Source organism: Sphaeramia orbicularis, chromosome 20 (genome assembly GCF_902148855.1).
Source record: "Sphaeramia orbicularis chromosome 20, fSphaOr1.1, whole genome shotgun sequence".
Taxonomy (NCBI): domain Eukaryota; kingdom Metazoa; phylum Chordata; class Actinopteri; order Kurtiformes; family Apogonidae; genus Sphaeramia; species Sphaeramia orbicularis.
In genome coordinates this window covers 34846827-34864391 of record NC_043976.1, presented here as the reverse complement: position 1 = coordinate 34864391, position 17565 = coordinate 34846827, and positions in this window count along the sequence as shown.

The window sequence follows — 17565 nt, the reverse complement described above, 5'->3', positions numbered from 1 at the left end:
CCGGCCCGCCAAAGAGTCCAGTCTGGCCCTTTGGATGAATCTGTGAAATGCAAAAATTACACTAAGATCAGGGATGGGAATCGTTAAGAATTTAATGATTCCGATTCCATTATCGAATTTGCTTATCGATCCGATTCCTTATCGATTCTCTTATCGATTCTCATTGGGTGAGCGAATAAAAGAGTACAAATGGATGTGTTTGCATTAACTGTCTTTTATATTTCCATCCGCACAGAAAATACAACATATACAGTATGTACAAATAATAAGAACAGATGACGCCGGGCCCGGTTCGGGGGGGTGCAGTGAAAGTGAAACTAAGGACGCTTTACTAGTTCCTCTATTGCTGCATGTCCACTACGTCGAACCAGTTCGACTCGGCTCAGCTCATCTCCTGTTGTTGTGCACCTCATTTCCTTTCCCCTACCTTCGGAAACTTGTATTTGGGTACGACGTTTGTTGCCCGCACTGGAACCGGAACTGGGCCCGGTGTTCACTCTGCCGCTACATTCACAAGCACCGCTAAGTAGCAAATCAAATACGTGACGTTCCTGGAAATGAATCACATGCTGTGGACAAACGTTTGAGCAGATTGGAGGGATTCCACCGTTTAGAAGACATGGAAGCTTTGACAGTGTTCCAGTGGACCTGGTGTCGTCTTTTTAGACCGTTTCTGCCTCAACACCATGTTGGCTACGTTCTGACCAAAACAATGCAGCGGACACGTGACGTCATCGCGCATGCGCAACGAAGGCAGAATCAATAAGCAGAATCGTTAAGCAGGCAGGCAAACAATTCCAAGGAATCAAGCTACTGGATTCCCATCCCTAACTAAGATATTAACAGTCCTTTTAGTTCAGGTTCCACATTCAGACCAATCCAATCTCAAGTGGGTCAGACCAGTAAAATACTATCATTATAACACAAAAGTAATGACAACTCCAATTTTTTCTCTTTGTAAATATAAATATTTTCATGTATTTTCACTAAAACAAAGTATAATTTCGCAAAAAAAATGTGAATAACCCAAACAAATATGAACAACCTGAAATGTCTTAAGAGAAGTACAATTTTCACAATATTCTGCCTGTTATTAAATGTTTTGTGTATTTGTAAGGCAAGGTAAGGCAAGTTAATTTGTATCGCACATTTCAGCAACAAGGCAATTGAAGGTGCTTCACACAGGACACTGAAATACGACGACAGGGAAAAAGAAACACATTTAAAACATTATAAAAGAAACATGTAAAAGGTGATTAAAAACAACAAGTAAGAAAACAACGCATAAAATCCAAAAATATAAAAACACACACATTAAAGTAAGAGTTGCAGTGCAAAGTTTCGAAAGAGAATGTAAAATTTAAGAAGTAAAAAGCCTTTTAGTCAAGGGCAGCAGTGAACAGGTGAGTCTTTAACCTTGACTTAAAAGGACTCAGACTCTCAGCAGACCTGATATTTTCTGGTAGTTTGTTCCAGATATACGGAGCATAGAAACTGAACGCTGATTCTCCATGTTTAGCTCTGAAGATCCACTGTGATCTGTAAGTTATAATGTACATGTGTAAATGATAAACTCAGGCAGAATATTGTTAAAATTACACTTATTTTTTTTCAGTTTGTTCATGTTAGTCACATCTTTTGAAAGGATAGTTTGTAGATGAAAACCTTTTTATAAGGTAAATTAACTTTTTTCACTCTAAAACATAGAGAAAAGTTTGGAGTTGACATTATTTATATATTATTATGTTATTAATTTACTGGTTTGGCCCACTGCAGTTCAAATTTAGCTGAATGTGACCCCTGAACTAAAATGGGTTTGACACCCCTGTGTTAAAGGGTCGAAACACAGTAATGTCCCAACAGAGAACGAACGTTAATTGATTGCCGTTCCAACATTTATTTCAATATAAATAATTGGATAATCCCTTATGGTCCAACTAAAGCAAAAATGAATTTAAAAGTAAAAAATGTGGATTATTTAGCAACACTAGTCTGTCAAATTGTCTCTAAAATATCCCGTCACAGATTTCGAATACCGTGTTTTGACCCTAAATTATTCTGATGATTATAAATTGTTTCAGTGTCTTTACTAATGTCTCACATGCAGTCTAAAAAATTAACTCAGGGCCTTAGTAAATATCACACTAATAAAAGGTATACTATTTTAATAAGATGTCTGAAAATCACTTAAGTGTTTACTAGAGTTGGACGTACCCAAATAAATGCTTAAAAATCCAATAGTTAATTTTGTCTTATATTTACATCTGTTAATTAAGTTGATTTCACAAAAAGAAATTATTATTTTGAGTAACGAATTATATTTTTAAGATATCCATAATACCTGCGAGAATATTTAAATACGGTGCAAATATAATGATAAGTTTCAAGAACTTTAATTATTACCCCACCTCCTGAAGGGGAGGCAAGGGGTATCGTTTTTGTTTTATTTTGTTTTTGTTTGTTTGTTTGTTTATTTACACTCTAGCAGAAAAACTATTGGTTGAATTCATACCAAATTGGGTTTATAGATTGTCAGTGACCCATAATAGATGTGATTACATTTTGGGAAAAATAGGTCAAAATTCACATTTTTTATGAATTTTTCAAATCTTTTTTTTCTCCCATTTACTTATAATGGGCAAAATTTCAAATGTCTATATGAATATGAATTTTGTTTCAATTTACATCAAACTTGGTACATATATAGAAGCAATTGATATGATGACATCAGCTGGATCGATGCCAAAATAAGCTACAATATATGTGAGGGGCGGGGTTTGTTGTGTCTGGCACCACTTGTTTTGTCTTATATTTACATCTATTATTTAAGTTTATGTCACAAAAAGAAATTATTATTTTGAGTAACAAATTCTATTTTTAAGATATCCATAATATTTTCTGTAAATTCCAGTGAGAATATTTGAGTACAGAGCAAATATTGAGAAACTCTTACTCAAACTAACCCTAACCCATATATTGACCTGAACTACTCCTAGATTAAAGAGTAAATACATTTTTTAAAAATTAAGTAGATGTAACATATTGTGGCATGTTTGCTGCATTGCATTGTGGGTATTGGCCATATTGTTTGATTATGTGCTATTTTTATGTGCAGGGGTTCAGCAGGTTCGTGGTGTTAGTGTGAATTTGGAGTTAATGTGTGTACGGCAATGTTTATTGGTCTTTTTGTGTTTGTTTTTTATTTTTGTTGAAGCGCACCATGAGTGAAAGCCGTAGCCCAACAATGCCGTACCTGTTCATCTAAACCAGTGGTTCTTAACCTTGTTGGAGGTACTGAACCCCACCAGTTACATATGCGCATTCACCGAACCCTTCTTTATTAAAAAATGCAATATGATTTTTTTCAAATTCAAGACACAGGCATATGTTTTACTGGTGCACAAAATGAACCGTGCATTAACATCACTGTGTTCAAAGAACAAAACCAATACAGTGCATGAACTTACAACAAATTCCATACCTTTTCACAAAGACATGACCTTTTTTAATACAACCACACTGAAATGGTTTTAATTTTTAACCTTATATATTCCAATAATGAACTTATTGTATTTATGCTATTTATCATTTTTAACATTTTAACACACACCCATCACCTAATTTCCATCAGGCTACAATAATAATGAATATTTACTGCAAATCAGTGTGACTTCTGCTGTTGTGTATATGTATGTGTAGGCCGTCAGGTCAAACCGGTTTTCGTTTCATCTCACTCTGAACTTTCCGAACCATGCAATTTTGACATAAAAAAAGATAATTGCATGTAGTGTATAAAAAAAAAAAGTTCTCGTTATACTCCTTCAGTATTTTTGTGATCGTTGTTTTATTACGGCACTAGCTCGGCATTAGCGTAATACGATTTCTCCATCCGCGACAGTGCGTTGGTTGTCACATGATTGTAACTGACCAGTGCGGTGACCGACCAAAGAAGTAGCAAAAGTCATAACAACGATGTTGAAAATACTCAAATAATTCATCGTCAGACAAATGGAAGAGATTATAAACACTTCCGGATGTGTTGTAGCGCTATAAGCAACAACAATACACTGCGTATATTGGATGTCAATCAGAGAAAGAGTCTCCGAAGCCGTTTGTTTACATACACAGACCTAGCCCGACACACACACCTGACTAATGAGTCGAGTGTGTGTCTTGACCTCCGCCGAACCCCTGAGACTGACTCACCGAACCCCTAGGGTTCGATCGAACCCAGGTTAAGAACCACTGATCTAAACCCAGGTAAGTAGAGTTTACTCAAAAAATCTGAGTAATGAATGAATGATTTGAGTAATGATCGACTAATCAATTGGTTTAAGTAGGTTCAACTTTAATGCTAAAAGTATTGAACTTAAACTATAAAGTAGAAAACACTAAAAGACAAGTTATTTGTACTTTAAATCTGTTGTAAAATCAACCCCACTATCCAACTCAGCATTTTAGGTTACACTGACTAATTTTCTCATTTGCAGCCAGATTAATTTATCATTGATTAAACAACTTTTTTTAAGTTAATCAAACTCAAATTCTATTTCTGACCAACATAGTTTTGTAATTATATAACTCAATATACTGAAGCATGAATGGCTGCTGGTGCAATATCCTTTGTCAGTACAGGAAATGCTCTAAATTTGACAAGACATTAGGATATCCATTTTACAATAACAGTCATAGATGAACAGGAAAGCCATTGTTCTTCCTATGGCTCTGACTCATGGTGCAGCTCTACAAAAAAAAAAAAAAAAAAAAGGCCAATAAACACTGCCATACACACATTAAATCCAAATGAACACTAACACCACAACCCCGCTGAACCCCTGCACAGAAAAATAACACATTTTCAACAACATGCTCAATACCCACAATGCAATGCAAAGATAAAAAGGTGTGGTCATGACTAAAACTTAGTGATTTAATTCCATTCAACTTAAACTTTTTCGTACTTTCAACTATGTCTACAAATTAGTAGAATATACTGAACATTTTATAGTAACATCATAAAACTTAAATCATTTAAGTGCATTGTAATTAAAGCATTTTAGTGAATACAAATTCCGGGCTTGTTCAGAGTTAAACTAAATCTTACACTTGCCAAATCAAAAGTACAACCTGTGCTGTTTAATTTTCACTGAGCCAACTTCTTGTCAATACTCCAGTCACGCTATAATATTTATTCTGATATTTGACAGTCCAATATGAATGACATTCTGTTAAAAACATGAAGCTAAAGTAGCGGATTTGATTTGTTAAATAAAAATCTAATTTTCAGTTTCATCTACCTAGCATTTTAATTATATTAACTCAATTTTATATTTCATGGTACTCAATATAATTATTCAGATCTGCCTCAATTTTTAAATTATGTTTAGTTAATTCATAAGGTAAATGTAAATGATTTCACAGCTTTCAAATTTACTCAGTATTTTTAAGTGTAAAAATGTTGCACAGATTATATTGAGTAGAGCATAGTTAAAGTTCGTAGAGTGTAATCCACAGGTGTCAAACATGCGGCCTGGGGGCCAAATCCGGCCCGCCAAAGGGTCCAATCCGGCCCCTGGGATGAATTTGTGAAAGGCAAAAATTACACTGAAGATATTAACAATCAATGATGTCAAAATCATTTGAATTCAGGTTCCACATACAGACACACACAGTCCAATTAAAGTTACAGTTAGATTTCAAGTGGGTCAGATCAGTAAAATATTTCATAATAACCTGTAAATAATGACAACCCCAAATTTTCTCTTTTTTTTTTATGTAAAAAAGGAAAATTACATGAAAATATTTACATTACCAAACGACACTTTTACAAAAAAAAAACAAACATGTGAATAACTTGCATAAATATGAACAAATGGAAATGTCTTTAGAAAAGTAAATTCAATTTTACCAAAATTCTGCCTGTTACTAAATGTTTTGTGCGATTGTAATGCACGTGTGTAAATGATAAACTGATAAAAATGAGGCAGAATATAGTTAAAATTATACTTGTTTTTCTTAAGACAGTTCAAGTTGTTCATGTTATTCAGATTTTAAAGAAAACTTTGTAGATGTAAACCTGATTCTAATATAATTTTACTTTTTTCACTGTTATTGTTTTAGTGGTCTGGCCCACTGGAGATCAAACTGGGATGAACGTGGCCCCTGAACTAAAATGAGTTTGACACCCCTGGTGTAATCGATCCACAGTCCCACCCCACGGCACCTTATTTCACACAGACGAGTATTTTTTTTTTTATCCCATCTGAAAAACGCCATCTTTTACACATATGATTCACATCACTTTAAAGTAATAAAAGTGACACTTTGCTGTAAAACTGTTAAAGTACCAGATTGTAAAAATATGTACATATAAAATCTACACACCCACAATTTGCTGAAAAGACATTCTCACAATTGTCTGCTCAGAACTACTGATGATGTCTCTGTAGCTTCAACATCATCCCACTTGAGGTGATTTTTACCTTTTAAATAAGTTTTCATTTCGCTTTTGTCATTCAAGGTGAAACATGCCGAGGCAACTGTCCTTTTGGTGTTAATGATGTGTATTTTGTACAACGAGAGCAGAATTTATTCATCTATTTACCTTTATTCAACTAGGTAGGTCAATTGAGAATGAAGGAAAAAGAAAAACAGAAAAACAGTTTTGTGAAGCACTCTCACACCCAATGTGCTGTGAATCTGAATTAGAGACATGCAGCAATCATGGACGACTGACTGAATAGAGTTTTTGAAAGAGAAAAGCAGGATGAGTGTACCGACTTTAGCCTTTGTTGTAATTGGTTCTTGTCGGTGGAGGCAGAAAACTGGAAGGACAGACCACCAAAGGGGGTGCAGGCTTTAGGGATGAGCAGGTTGATAAGACCAGGTTACTAGAGCGCGAGTTACGGCTGTTGGTACAGGCGTTGAGCACTGAAAAGAGATACGGCAGGGTTTTATCAGTAAGAGATGCAGTCCATTCAGCTGTTTCCACACGAAACTAGACGGAATTTTACTATATTTACCACAAACTTCATCTTTCTTGACTCGAAAAGTTAGATTCCATGGGACATTTCTTCATCTCTCTAGATCAGGGGTCTCAAACTCATTTTCTTTCAGGGGCCACATTCAGTCCGATTTAATCTCAAGTAGGCCGGACCAGTAAAATAATAGCATAATAGCGTATAGATAATGACAACTCCAAATTTTTGTCTTTGTTTTAGTGCAAAAACCCAATTAAATTATGAAAATACTTTCTTTCATAAACTATCAAAAAAAAAAAAAAAAAAAGTGAATAACCTGAAAAAACTGAAATTTAAATTAAGAAAATTTAGTGCAATTTTAACAGTATTCTGCCTCAACTTATTATTTCTACATGTGCATTATGGATCAGATCTACAGACACTAAACACTTAGCAACAGGCAGAAAAAATGTTAAAATTGTGCTTAATTTTCTTTAGACATTTCAGGTAGTTGATATTTGTTCAGGTTATTCTCATTTTATTGTTACACGATAGTTTGTAAATGTAAATAGTTCCATAATTTAATGTTATTTTTTGCACGAAAACAAAGACAAAATTTGAAGTTGTTAATTCAAGATTTTTTGCTTGATTCAAGATTTTTTGCTAAATTAAAGATTTTTGTTAAATTTAAGTTGTTGGGTTTTTTTTTTTTGCTTAATTCAAGTTTTTTTTTTTGGGGGGGGGGGGGGGGGGGGCTTAATTCAAGATTTTTTTTTTTTTTTTTTTTTTTTTTTTACTTAATTGAAGATTTTTTTTTTGTTTTTTTTTTTTTTTTAAATTCAACATTTTTTCCATAATTAGAGCAATTTTTTTTTTTTTTTTTTTTTTTTTTTGCAAAAACATCCCAGGGGCCAGATTGGAACCTTTGGCAGGCCGCATTTGGCCCCCAGGCCGCATGTTTGACACCCCTGCTCTAGATGTATTTTTGTGCTGGAATGACAAACAATGTATTTCATTTTATTATTGTTTAATGTTTAACTTCAGATTCAGATTCAGAAAAATGTATTCAACCCATACGGACAATTCATTTGCAGCTTACCACAGACATCAGCCTCATCCAAAGTACAGTGTGACAAACATAAATAAATCAGTGCACAAATACAGGATCAGTGAAAGCAACTACGAATAAATGCATTTAAATAATCAACAATAAATAATCAGTACTGTAAATACCAATGCAGACTAAAAGACCCTATTGGTTCTGCTAACATAAAATAAATAAATAAATCATATAAAATGACTAAAATTACTTTTATTTGACCTGGGAAAAAAAAAAAAAGAGTTGTAGAGATTTAAATATCTTTTGCAAGAGTGTCCAGGACAAGATGGCAGCAGGAGAATTACAATAGAGACAGTAGAGATTTCATTCATACATTCACCCGAAAAATGCCAAATCAGTGAAAATGGCCGGTTTGGAACTCTTAACCCTTTATCAAGCAAGTGACTATTTTAGTAATCGTTCTTAATCTTGATCGTTCTTAAAATGTAAAAAAAAAAAAAAAAAAAAAAAAAAAAAAAAAAAAAAAAAGGACTGGACTGATAAATTGCATATGTGAAATATTCTCAGTACCTTTGCCTTTACCTTTTGCAGTGGCAAAAAAGTGAAATTCAGGCTCTGGGAACAAATAAACCACCAGTTTCTTAAGATTTGACAAGTGTTCTAATATTTTTTGCACACCACTGTATGTAAATTCTATTTATATTTCTTTATAATAATAAAAAAGTCAGAAACAAAATTATTTAACAATAAGTATCAGGCATTAGAGCAGCGGTGTCAAACTCATTTTAGTCCATGGGCCAGATTCAGCCAAATTTGATCTGAATTAGGCCGAACCAGTGAAATAATAACATAATAATATATAAATAATGTCAACTCCAAACTTTCCTCTATGTTTTAGAGCGAAAAAAGTAAAATTATGCGATCAAAATGTTTACATCTATCAACTATGCTTTAAAATAATGTGAATATCATGAGCAAACTGAAATTTCTTAAGAAAACCAAGTGCGATTTTAACGATATTATGTCTCAGTTTATCATATATACATGTAACTTACAACTTACAGATCACAGTGGATCAACAAATAAATAAAACATTTAATAACAGGCAGAATATTGGTAAACTTGCACTTCAGACATTTCACAATGTTCATATTTGTTCAGGTGTATTTGCATTTTTTGTGAAATGATAGTTTATTTTAGTGTAAATAATACAGTAAAATGACATGAAAATTTTTACATTTACAAAGAGAAAAATTTGGAATTGAGAGTATTTATAGGTTATTCTGATAGTAATTTACTGATCCAACCCACTTGAGATTTAATTGGGAACCTGAACTAAAATGATTAATATCTTTGGCGTAATTTTTGCATTTCACAAATTCATCCCACATGTTTGACACCCGTGCTTTACAGTATAAATATATTTACACTAGACTTAATACTTGATTGCATAACCACTGTTTTTAATAATTTTTGCCATGACTGTATATAAAGACAAAAGTGCATAAAAGACCAAAAAATACATTAATCAAGTTCAACAATGATCTCAGCGCAAATTAGTCCATTAAATTACACTAATATTCCCCTAAAATGCAAACTATAGAGAAAAAAAAATAAACTTATGACAGGTTTGACTTGTCAAAACTCATGTGAGGACACACAGGCACATTGTTTTTGATGACTTTTGATGGTCTAATAAATTTATCTGCGACAGCATTTATGGATGTAAAGCAAGCATAAATGAGCCTCAAGAGTACTCTCTTTATTGGATAGATTCATTTGTTAAAGAAAACGAGTCAGAAAAGCTTTTCACAAAGTCTAAAAAGGCTTTGAAATTGGTCAAATGCTTCAGTTAAATGATACATAATAAAATAATGGATTTTTTTTTTTCCCCTTTACATTTCTTTGTTGTCAGCGTCTCAGAAATGAAACTGAGACAAATTTATGGCCCAACAATGTTAAAGCCGACGTGACAGATTGAGAAATAAAACCCCCTCATTATTTCTCTGCTTACTATCAGAAGGCCAGTTAGTAATGAGGTGCAGCGCTATTGATAGAGATGCATTGCTCTCTGCGGGGGCCACTGAAAATTTGTCCAAGCTGAAATAAAATGAGAATAAAAATAATTGATTGGAAATCAATGCACATACATCATTTACTCTTTTCTTTTACAAACTATCAAAAAAAAAAAAAAAAAGAAAAAAAAGTGAATAACCTGCAAAAACTGAAATTTAAATTTAAAAAAATCAAGAAAATTTAGTGCAGTTTTAACAGTGTTATGCCTCAACTTATTATTTCTACATGTGCATTATGGATCAGATCTACAGACACGAAACACTTAGTAACAGGCAGAAAAATTGTTAAAATTTCAGAGACATTTCAGGTTGTTCATATTTGTTCAGGTTATTCTCATTTTATTGTTACAGGATCATTTGTAAATGTAAATAGTTCCATTATTTAATGTTATTTTTTGCTCTAAAACAAAGACAAAAATTTGAAGTTGTTAATTCAAGAGTTTTTGCTAAATTCAAGATTTTTGTGAAATATAAGATTTTTTTTTTTTTTTTTTTTTCTTAATTCAAGTTTTTTTTTGGGGGGGGGGGGCTTAATTCAAGATTTTTTGAAGAGTACTCTCTTTATTGGATATATTCATTTGTTAAAGAAAACGAGCCAGAAAAGCTTTTCACAAAGTCTAAAAAGGCTTTGAAATTGGTCAAATGCTTCAGTTAAATGATACATAATAAAATAATGGATTTTTTTTTTTCCCCTTTACATTTCTTTGTTGTCAGCGTCTCAGAAATGAAACTGAGACAAATTTATGGCCCAACAATGTTAAAGCCGACATGACAGACTGAGAAATAAAACCCCCTCATTATTTCTCTGCTTACTATCAGAAGGCCAGTTAGTAATGAGGTGCAGCGCTATTGATAGAGATGCATTGCTCTCCGCGGGGGCCACTGAAAATTTGTCCAAGCTTAAATAAAATGAGAATAAAAATAATTGATTGGAAATCAATGCACATACATCATTCACTCTTTTCTTTTATAAACTATCAAAAAAAAAAAAAAAAAGAAAAAAAAGTGAATAACCTGCAAAAACTGAAATTTAAATTTAAAAAAATCAAGAAAATTTAGTGCAGTTTTAACAGTGTTATGCCTCAACTTATTATTTCTACATGTGCATTATGGATCAGATCTACAGACACGAAACACTTAGTAACAGGCAGAAAAATTGTTAAAATTTCAGAGACATTTCAGGTTGTTCATATTTGTTCAGGTTATTCTCATTTTATTGTTACAGGATCATTTGTAAATGTAAATAGTTCCATTATTTAATGTTATTTTTTGCTCTAAAACAAAGACAAAAATTTGAAGTTGTTAATTCAAGAGTTTTTGCTAAATTCAAGATTTTTGTGAAATATAAGATTTTTTTTTTTTTTTTTCTTAATTCAAGTTTTTTTTTTGGGGGGGGGGCTTAATTCAAGATTTTTTGAAGAGTACTCTCTTTATTGGATAGATTCATTTGTTAAAGAAAACGAGCCAGAAAAGCTTTTCACAAAGTCTAAAAAGGCTTTGAAATTGGTCAAATGCTTCAGTTAAATGATACATAATAAAATAATGGATTTTTTTTTTCCCCTTGACATTTCTTTGTTGTCAGCGTCTCAGAAATGAAACTGAGACAAATTTATGGCCCAACAATGTTAAAGCCGACGTGACAGATTGAGAAATAAAACCCCCTCATTATTTCTCTGCTTACTATCAGAAGGCCAGTTAGTAATGAGGTGCAGCGCTATTGATAGAGATGCATTGCTCTCCGCGGGGGCCACTGAAAATTTGTCCAAGCTTAAATAAAATGAGAATAAAAATAATTGATTGGAAATCAATGCACATACATCATTCACTCTTTTGTTAAAAGGAGAAATGGAAGGGAAGAGAGCTGGGAGGGGGGTGTGGGGTGTGGGTGGGGGGGTGCTCCTGGAAAATCGATATTCATTCGAATCATAAATCAGAATTGAGTCAGCGCTTGTGGGGAGGGGAGATAATCATTGGCCTGGTTTTGGATTACATACTCCACAGGGCTGAGGCTCGTCCAGCCTACAAATGTGTTGAGCTTTGTTACAATCCCCCACTTACCACATTTCTTGCCGCACAAACATTAACGGCGATCCTCTCATTGAAATGCATTGATGGTCTGGCGCCGACGTTGGCCTTATGTGCCGCTGTCAGGCCACGTCTGGGGACAGATCAACATGTGTGTACAATGGGTTGCGAGGTGTCAGCTCCATCAGGCCGTCAATGAGGAGCCTCTGACTCCAGGCAGCGATTGACCTTGAGGATGAAGAGTGGGCCCTCACATTATATATATACGTGTGTGTGTTTTAGCTGTGTTTCTGAGAGCAGACATACATCCAACACAGCAATCAGTCAGGATGCTCTTGTGATGTTTGGTGATGGAGGTTTGTGGATTGGGTTGTGCGCTCGCATTCACAATGGCCGATACATCAGCTCGCTGATACATTGGGGTGAAATCAATACTGTCCAGCTCTGATATGATAGAGGCTCCTCCATGATCACAACCAAACATGGTATAAAACTGACACAAAATGTATTTCTCTTTGGCTTATGTAGAGAAATATGTGATGGATTAGCATGTTCTTCAATAGGAATCTCATATTAACCCATAAAAGACCCAGTGCTACTTTTATGTCACTTTCCAAATGAATTTTTCTCTTTATTGAACCTTTCTTAAATTATTTATCGCCATTTATTTTAATACTATCCTCGGTATTTTGTTTTGTTTTTTCCACGAAAATCAGGTATTTTCCTGTATTTAACCCATAAAGACCCCAGTGCTACTTTTGTAGCAGTTCCCAAATGTATTTTTCTCTATATTTTAACCTTTTGTAAGCAATTTATCACCATGTATTATAATATTATCCTCTGTATTTTGCTTTTTTCCCCCCACAAAAAACAGTATTTTCCTATATTTAACCCATAAAGACCCAGTGCTACTTTTATGTCACTTTCCAAATGAATTTTTCTCTTTATTGAACCTTTCTTAAATGATTTATCACCATTTATTTTAATACTATCCTTGGTATTGTGCATTTTTTTCCACAAAAATCAGGTATTTTCCTTTATTTAACCCATAAAGACCCCATGCTGCTTTTGTAACAGTTCCCAAATATATTTTTGTCTATATTTTAACCTTTCTTAAGCAATTTATCACCATTTATTCTCATATTATTCTCTGTATTTTGATTTTTTTTTACTATAATGTACTGATCATGTAGATTATTATAAAAAACTCAAATTAAAATTGAGGGTTACTATATCAAAAACGGAGAAAAGTAAAGAAAAAGTGACTTTGTCAACAAAATCTATCATTAACTAAACATAAAACAAGCATCTGCAGTAAAAGTCATTTATTAAACTCCATTTGTTTTACCGGTGAATCAGTGTTGTGGAGGATGACAGTGTTTCCACAGTAACTACGGAGCCTCTGAACATCCAAATGGGTCATATCTGATGACCATGAAAAGACGACAAACTGTATTTTACGTCAGTTATTTACATGGATTGATAGGATTAGTGGATCAGCGGGTATTAAACAGTTTAAATCAGTCGATGTTTTTGGTCATCGTTGGCTGTTTGGGTCTTTATGGGTTAATTTGCTTATTATGTGGATGTTCTTAAAAGCTGAGATCAAAGTTGAGGGTTATTATATCAGAAACAAGAGAAAACTGGAGAAAAAGTGGCTTTTCAGCAAAGAAAACAAGTGTGTCCATCCACTGTCATTGATCCAACTCCATGGGTTTTACTGGTGAATCAATGTTGTAGAAGATGACAGTGTTTCCATGGTAACTACGGAGCCTCTGAACATCCAAATGGGTCATATCTGATGACCATGAAAAGACGACAAACTACATTTTACAACAACTGTTTTACATATTGATAGGTTAAGTGGTTCAGAAGTTATTAAACATTTGACCTCTGTAGATGGTTTTGTTTCCAGTGGTTGTTTGGGTCTTTATGGGTTAATCGGCATTAATGTAAAAAATCCTGCTGAAATAAAAAATGAACAGGGTATGCTATCATTTTATGAAGTTTCCATTCTGTTTAGGATGACATTTGTGCAATTCTGCAAACCAGATCCACATAACCTCAGTGTTCCTGAACCAAAAAAATGCTTCATATCAACATTTCTGGATGTATAATAACAACTGTGTCTCCCAGAAATGACAGCATTTGTCAAACCGTTCATGGGTATGTTTAGGTGCTGACAGCAGTATAAGTGAAAGACATACAGCTAGGGTTTGGTTTAATACAGAACAAAACCCGCAAAGGCATTATAAAAATGATCGGCAGTGTGTTTATTAATACAGTATTTACTGTAGACCAAACCATGATCTTTCCATCACCCCATGAAAAGCACTTTTATTGCTTAAACCAAAAATGTCAGAATGATGAGGATGAGGAAAAAGTCCTGGATTCGGAATGTCCGTCATCTGCACAAACCACCTCCTGCATACTGGGAAAAGACAAACAAGTAGTGTATCTTTCATTGATTAATTACATTCAGATTATATGAATCTGTGGTTTGCAGAAACATACAATAGCGCCATTTTATTCGGATGAATAGGTTGAAAGTTTCAGTCTTATCTAGTGTTTCAGTGTAACGTAGGCTACGTTCAGACTACACGTGTTATCATGAATTGCGTACAGATAACACGCCACTTTTAATTGGCACGTTATCTGTACACGTTATAAGCTTTCCATGTGGAGGTTCATGCCGCGTCAAATATCAAGCGATTAGTGGTTAGGGTTAGTGGTTACGGACATTTAAAGCAGAGACCTTGGCGTACATTGACACGCAATGAAATGGTGTTGAATAACATGCGAAAGGATGAAAATGCGTAATGTATAGCATGCCAAATGCTATAAGAACCGGTGTGACATACAACACGATTTCATGAGATCAGTCAGATCAGACAAATGTGGCCCAAATGAAATTTTTTTTTGCCCATATGTGACCTGTATCCAATAAATTAAAGACAATTTGAACAGCACTAATCCAATTTTTACCTCCGCCAAGGAGGTTATGTTTTTGCCAGGGTTTGTTTGTTTGTTTGTTTGTCTGTCTGTCTGTTTGTCTGTCCGTTAGTGTGCAACATAACTCAAAAAGTTATGGACAGATTTGGATGAAATTTTCAGGGTTTGTTGGAAATGGGATAAGGAAGAAATGATTAAATTTTGGTGGTGATCGGGGGTGGGGGGGCCCACAGGGGCAGCGCAGACCAGAAAATTTCATCCAAATCTGTCCATAACTTTTTGAGTTATGTTGCACACTAACGGACAGACAAACAGACAGACAGACAGACAAACAAACAAACAAACCCTGGCAAAAACATAACCTCCTTGGCGTGGGGGGGCCCACGGGGGGGGGGGGGGGGGGGCACTGATCAGCCTTGGCGGAGGTCTGCGCTCTCCGAGTGCTTCTAGTTTCAAATCCGACCCATGCCACTTTCATATGTGGTCCTAAATCCGATACATATCCGATATTTTGCAATGCGACTTCAGTCTGAAATGCCAGGTCACATTTAACCAACCTTTACGTCATTGAAATGCGACAAATGTCACGATTCTGCAACCCAGGAGTGTTACTTTCGTAAACACAGTGCGTGCCTGCGTGGTTACATGTCCCATCAGGACCTCTTTTGCACATGCAGGTCACTTCAGGGTCACATTCAGTTCATTCTCAAAACTGATAGAAGTCGCATTTAATGTATAATATGAACAAGCATGCAAAAAAATAATATTTCACCAAAAAAATCCTAATTGTGCATTAAGACCTGTTCTGAAGGTTGTCTTAGAGGGCTATGGAACTGGTTAAATTTTTAATTCATTGTTGACAAATGTGTAAATTGGCAGCATAATTGGATTGTTGTGGTTCGACGCTAAAATTAGGAAAACAGTATTGTTTGATTGTTGTATTAAGTTAATGATAAAGGTGTAAAAGCACTGAGGGGTAGGATTAAATAAGTTTATACTTCCTCCTACTCCTTTTCGACCATGTAATATTCAGACTTGTTTGTGTTTGAAGATAGATTCTGTCCATTTAAATGTTATTTTGTTTTTGTCTTGATTTGCTTTGTTTTGTTTCTTTGCATATTCGAAATAAATAAATAAAATAAATTTACAAAAAATCGGATTTCACCAAAAAAATCCAAATTGTGCATTAAGACCTGCTGTCTGAACATAGTGTCAGAGGGTTATGCAACTGGTTAAATTTTTAATCCATTGTTGACAAAAGGTGTAAATTGGCAGCGTAATCCAGGAGAAGAGGGTTCGGAACACCCCACAATGTACTGTAACTGAGTGCAAGTTTGTGACCTAGTGTTAAAATATCATGATGTGTATTTTTTGGTTTACATTTAGTTCTGTTAAAGCATTCTCAATAGGTTCAACATCAGTACAAGTGCACTAAGGCTATGTTCAAACTGCAGGTAAATGTGGCCCAAATCCAATTTTTTGCCCATATGTGACCTATATCCGATCTGTTAAAGACAGTTTGAACAGCATAAATCAGATTTTTCCAAATCCAACCCTGGCCATTTTCATATGTGGTCCTAAATCCGATACGTATCTGATGTTTTGTAATGCGACTTCAGTCTGAGCGGCCAGGTCGCATTTATCTGACCTTTACGTCATTGAAATGCGACAGATGTCAAATTCTGCATCTCTGGAGGAGAAGCGGTGGGAAAAATATATTAACTTCCGTAAACACAGTGCGTGCCTGCGTGGTCACGTATTACATCAGGACCTCTTTTGTGCATGCGGGTCACTTCAGGGTCACATTCAGTTCATACTCAAAACTGATAGAAGTCATATTTAATGTGTAACATGAACGAGCACATAAAAATATCGAATTTCACCAAAAAATCTGAATTGTGCATTAAAACCCACTGAACGTGGCCTAAGGCCATTTTCAGACTGGGTATCTGAGTCCGTATCCGAGTACGTTGAACCACTTAATTGTATCAATGTGAATGCAAATGTTCCATCCGTGAGTACCGTACCCGAGTCTTGGATACGGACTGCGTGGATTCCGGTATGGAATGTTGCATTGTGAAAGTGATCCGTACCAAAGACCGGAGGTGACCTAGCCACTTTAATGTGTAATATGAATGAGCACACAAAAAAATTGGATTTCACCAAAAAAAAGCGGAATTGTGCATTAAGACCTGCTTTCTAAACGTAGTCTCAGAGGGTTATGCAACTGGTTAAATTTTTAATCCATTGTTGACAAAAGGTGTAAATTGGCAGCGTAATCCAGTAGAAGAGAGTTTGGAACAACCCACAATGTACTGTAACCGAGTGCAAGTTTGTGACCTAGTGTTTTGTCGCTCTGTTTTGACAACAGCAAATTACCAGTGTGCATGCAGTCTGTGTCATGTAGCCTTGAGGTTACCACTCAAGTGAATAGCAACAGAGTCAGTTTCTCTTATCAGCAGAGACACTCTCGTTGCCCTCAGGAATCTCGCTC